The following is a 6000-nucleotide window of genomic DNA, read 5'->3' as shown; positions in this document are numbered from 1 at the left end:
GTGTGCCATGTACATGTGCTTGTACGTGCATCTTTAAATCAACCCCTATATAGCAAACTGTCATCAAGTAATTTAAATGAAAAAATAAAGATTTAAAAACGACACCTTTAACCATTCCACACCGAACCAAAATCTCAAAACACCGCGATACCTTTCGCACGGAGTCATCCAAAAACGACGAGAAGACCGCGACTTCAGCGGCGAAGAAAGCGGCGGCGCAGGAGAAAGAGGAAGTCCCGCTGGCGCTGCGGTTTCCAGCAAGGTTGGAAAGGTCGCCCACGTGGGCGTGTCGACGGCGACGGAGACTAGCGCTCAGCGGCCTGGACGCAGCTTTTGCGGCCGAATGCTCATCGTGACGGTACATGGAACAGGAGGATGGATGAATGGAAGGAAGGGGAAGGGGAAGGGGAAGGGGAAGGGGAGGTCATACTGGTGAAGGGGTGGTGTTGCTGGGAAGTTCCGTGTCATAGCGGTGGAGAGAAGGAAGACCATAGATGAGGGGTGGTAGCGGAGGGGGCAGGGGATTTCACTGAGGGGGGGTTGGTGGTTGTATAGGGAGGGGTTCATAAGAATGTGGTGGTGGTGGAGGAGGGAGGGAGGGAGGGGCCAGGTCATACAGGTGGTTTGGAGGAAGATTGTGGGAGTAAGGAAGGAGTTAGTTGGCAGCATTACGGCAACAAGTCTTGTGGGAAAGCAATATTTAGGTGTGGGTCAGTGCCCAGGTAATGTGTGGGAACGTACGAGGGCCCGATTGGCGGCGCTGCTACAGATTGTTGTGTTATTAACCAGGAACCCACCCCAGGACCTCCAAATTACCTGTCCACTTCCTGCCGGCGAAGGAGCTCGTCGCACTCCAAAAACCAGAAGGTGTACGTAACGTCCAACAACCGACTCCAGCCACTGGAAATCGTTCCGTTCGTAATGTAACGAAGCAACTGCATTACCAACAACAATCATTTCATGAAAACAACCAACATATTTACAACAATCATTTCATGAAAACAACCGACATATTTACAACAATCATTTCATGAAAACAACCGACATATTTACAACAATCATTTCATGAAAACAACCGACATATTTACAACAATCATTTCATGAAAACAACCGACATATTTACAACAATCATTTCATGAAAACAACCGACATATTTACAACAGTCGTTTCATGAAAACAACCGACTTATATACAGCGCTACGTGTTCGTCTCATAACATCTTGTAAATGATAGGCGCCAACATGAGCATGCATAACCTACAAAATATATTATCTACCTCTAAGTGTCTGAAGCAAGAAATATAAACAGTACAAATACATAATTATGTTTGTAATATCCACAATGCCATCTACACGTATAAAGTATAGTCTATCTGGTGCTATCTGATAACTTATGCAGTTTTATGTTTTTTTTTTCATTTTTGGCAGAATCTTGCTAACACAAGGCACTTTCATTGTCATTCAGTGGGGTGGGAGGGGTGAACACACCTTATAAAAACTATTTCCATTCTAATAAAAGACTCCCTTGTCTTCTACAACCTGGGGAATGGAATAAGCGCAAGCCGTCCATAAATAATTCTAAATTTTTAAATTTCATATCCATCCTTTCATGAGTAACTTCAACAAGATTGACCATCTTCGTGTAATGACGATGTAAACCCTTGCTCATTGTTACCTCTTATGTCCACGGCGTTAGGACAAAGCAACACAGGGTCACCGTGGTAAATGAACAAGTTTTTAGATAAGGACTGGATGATTTTCCAGAAAAATTCTGAGATATTTTCAACATAATGTCAGACTGAGCCTTTCCCTAAAGCGCCTAGTTACGGAATTCCATTCAAAGTTCTGTTTATTCGTCTCCTACAACTTGTATCCTATTAAGGAGGTGGGGTGTCTATAACTCCTTTGAGGTTAGATCCGAATTTTTTATTCTCTAACCCGTCTTTTTTGTTTCAGACTTAAGTCAAGTATGGTTACTGGGTTGCCCATCTCCTTGCTCATCTGTTAAAAAAAAGATGGCAAAGTGATAATTCTGCGTTTTCTCACCAAATTGCTCTGTTCAAAAAAAGTTTTCAAACAGTGTTACCTGTTGCTCCTGATAACGCTACTATTATTGATGTTAATATCGCCAGCATCACTACTACTACTACTACTACTACTACTACTACTACTACTACTACTACTACTACTAATAATAATAATAATAATAATAATAATAATAATAATAATAATAATAATAATAATAATACGGTAAAAGTGAAACGCTGCGGTATAAAGTATCTTCGTCAAAACTGACAAAAAAATTCGTTATTTACCGCACCTAACGTTCAAATTCTTCAGCATTTCGTAGAGTTCGTTGTGACCAGGTGTTTCCTCTTTGCGACCCAACTGCATCACGTACAGTTAAAATTAAAAGTTACGGGACTGCAATATTTTCATAGCTACTGAGGGGTTATTTAGTTTTCATTACCTCTTTACTTAAAATAAATTGGTTATCATACAACTGGCAGAATGAAGGAAACTGATAACACTAAATAAATGGATATACACATTTAAGAAAGTCTGTGCGGTTTCCTGACAGTATCATCAGTATTTATAATTATTTATATATATATATATATATATATATATATATATATATATATATATATATATATACATATATATATTTATAATATATAAATGAGAGAGAGAGAGAGAGAGAGAGAGAGAGAGAGAGAGAGAGAGAGAGAGAGATTGTTAGATGATAATAATGGTAGAAATTCTAAAGCGAGAACTGGGAAATGGAAACAAGGGAGTGTGAGCAAACACGCTCTCCCCCCTTTCAGAATCCCTTGTTGACTCATGTTTGTAGCCGTGAAAGCAACCACAAGCCCTCAAATTCACCTCCACAAACTAGGTTATAACCTCTCCCCTTTTCTAAAAGCAGGGTTGCCAGGGAATGCTAAGAAAACACACCAGAACACACAATAACAGCTCACACGCGCACGTACACACACAAGGCCTCCGTTACAAAGGCGTTGCTGGCACTCGGCGCTCACCGCATCGGCTCAGACGCCTTACGAAACCGTCTATCTAGGGTTTCGAATGGATATAGTTATTGCGTCTTAAGGGCATTTCCTTGTTTGTCCATTGGAATTCGCTCGATGATGTGCAAGTTGCATGTTCATCTTGGTACCATTGGCACCGCTAATTGGGGCAGGCAGCCAAGTCAAAGGCCCCAGGAAGGTCCCAGGGCGAAGAAATGCAAACTTGGCCTCAAACCACCTCAATAGAAGTCACCCTTACCTTATTCCCTGCTGAACCCTTATTCGTAGGCGCTCTCTCTCTCTCTCTCTCTCTCTCTCTCTCTCTCTCTCTCTCTCTCTCTCTCTCTCTCTCTAGTCCTTTCTTTTTACTCACTGCAGTAAGAGTAAGTATCAGCAGGAACAGTACGAGAGAGAGGGAGCGAATTACTATTCCTTATGTACTCTTTTGCATACAAGTAATGTAACTGACGGAAAGGAAATAACCTTATGACATTATATATATATGTATTTATATACATTTATATAATATATATATATATATATATATATATATATATATATATATATATATATATATAGATATATATATATATATATATATATATATATATATATATATATATATATATATATATATATATATATATATATATATATATATATATAATGACGCTTCCGGATAGTACAAATGCATAGGTGATGGTGTATGAAGACGATGCTGCAGCATCACAATGGGGAGGGTGAAGGGCTTTATGCAAAGGACAATGGGAATTATAACCCGGGAGGTGAAGGTTTCGGCTTAAAAGCTTTTTCAAGGAGCAGGGGACGGCTGAGGTAAAAAGCCCTGAGAGAGAGAGAGAGAGAGAGAGAGAGAGAGAGAGAGAGAGAGAGAGAGAGAGAGAGAGAATAGTTTAGGAGGTTCAGTAATGGTTTAGGAGGTTCAGTAATGGATCTCTTAGAGAGAGAGAGAGAGAGAGAGAGAGAGGGAATAGTTTAGGAGGTTCAATAATGGATCACTTAGAGAGAGAGAGAGAGAGAGAGAGAGAGAGAGAGAGAGAGAGAGGGGGCGCATCTCATCCTTCATCTACTGTAGCAGTAGCAGGTTCCAGTAATGGGTCACTTAGGGAGGTACTTGGAAATCTTTTATTTCCGAAGCACTCTCTCTCCTCTTTAGAGACGACGATCCTCGGCCTTTCCACAACACTCGCCATAAAGCGCTTTTTCCCAGCGGAACTTAATTTCAATAAGCAAACTCAATCCGGATAGTTATTTCGGAGAGGAAGTTGTAATTGCCCGTTAAACTATGCTTTCAATTACGTTTACATAAATCTGAAATGGCTCCAGGGATTTTAAGTGCACGAGTGTCTTTGTAGTGTTGACAGATACAGGGAAACCGTGATTATTGTCGACAGTGATGAAAGGGAAAGTAAATACATTTGACTGTATACAAATTCCTATTTTACACATCAAGACACATTGTTAATTACCCAATTAGTCTCTATCAGATCTACGCATCTCTGTGATTCGTCTATAAAACCTCCACTTGAAATGGCTGAATAAACAAAATTACCAAGTGCCGAGCGCGTTCGAAGCACACATTGTTTGCTAGGAAGGTAGGGCCGCCATTGTTCAAGAGGGGATACAAGCCTATTACACAAGCCTTACGAAAGAGAGAGAGGGAGAAAAAAGAATGAAAAATCCTTTCGCGTTCTCCTCTTCTTCTTCTCTCGCGTAGCTTTAACGATCAAGAGAACAAGAATAGTGGAATAAAGCTGGGCAAGCAATTAACATCGACCTATTTTGTCTTTTCGTTCTTTTGCCTTAGACAAGCATAACGTAGAACCAGGCGGCGGCAGGGAAACCGTACCCCTCCCTCCAAAAGCCCTCCTCGTCTGCGCCAACAGCAAACTTTTTGGCGGGCTTCACACGTCGCTCTTAGCCACTCGGGCGAGAAAGTCAACAAGGGGGGCAGTGCCAGAACAAATACTGAGCATCTAGCTGAAAATTCCGCCAGACTTGTTCGCTAATTACGCCAACTCTTCCCCACCCCACCCACCCCCTCAATCCCTTACCCCTTCCTCACGGGCGCAACGAAGGCATTTATAATTTAGCACAAAGCTGAACCTTTCACTCAAGTGTCAAAGAAGGCATCTTGAAAACTATTTTTCGAGAAACAAGAGATGGTTTCTAGTGAAGAAAAACAAGAAGAAAAAGAAGAGGAAGGGGGATTGGTTCAAATCGTTCCAATTGTGCTCAAAGAGTAGCTCCCGGTGCCAGAAGAAGAAGAAGAAAGATTTCAGCCATCACCCCTCTACAGGCTTAAGCTCGAATGCATAGCAAGGTCTCTCAGACGCTTCAGGACACGTATCAATACTAAAGAGTTGAAAATTTAGGCTTGTCATAATTAATGATATTTTACGACTTGACTGCAAGATCTAATAATTTTTTGAGATTCCTATCCGGAATTTTTGAGTAGTTTTTCATCTTTTTGATTAAAAATACTAAATATTTAAATTTCTATGATCAATAGAAACTAAAATTTTCTCTACAAAAGATATTCACCATCAAATCTGCCAAAAAAGAAAACTGTTTAAATAAAATTTTGTTAAAATAAGAAACTCGAGATTAAATTATTGTATGAAGGAGAGATTTGACTATTGGCTGTTTACCGTAGAATTCGAGGACGTGATCAAACCCAAATTACAACTCGGCAAGAGACTGAAAATAATTGTGTTGTTCGAACCTGAACTGTTTACACAACTGTCCCCCACCTATCTTTGTACTCTTTGTTCTCATATATTCTTCTTCTCCTCCACTTCTACATTTGCAATCCTAGCTGTACTTGGCACGCGCCCTTTCGGCGAGGAGCAAGGAAAAGATGGTCTCAGAAAAGATTAAAAAAATAAACACTGTGATATCGGTGTTTTCACCTCGCCTCGGTCAAATACTACAGCGGCAGCAACCAGTGGAGG

At 40.5% G+C, this 6000-nt stretch overlaps 1 protein-coding gene across 3 annotated transcripts in view; it reads right to left on the bottom strand.

The window, feature by feature from the left end:
• Positions 1-6000, bottom strand: part of svp (COUP transcription factor 2) — a 598839-nt gene that overhangs the window by 138221 nt on the left and 454618 nt on the right. The gene's annotated exons all lie outside the window — the stretch shown is intronic.

Source organism: Macrobrachium rosenbergii, chromosome 43 (assembly GCF_040412425.1).
Source record: "Macrobrachium rosenbergii isolate ZJJX-2024 chromosome 43, ASM4041242v1, whole genome shotgun sequence".
NCBI lineage: Eukaryota > Metazoa > Arthropoda > Malacostraca > Decapoda > Palaemonidae > Macrobrachium > Macrobrachium rosenbergii.
The sequence above is the reverse complement of the archived record's forward strand: the minus strand, read 5'-3'. Positions and strand labels throughout refer to the sequence as shown.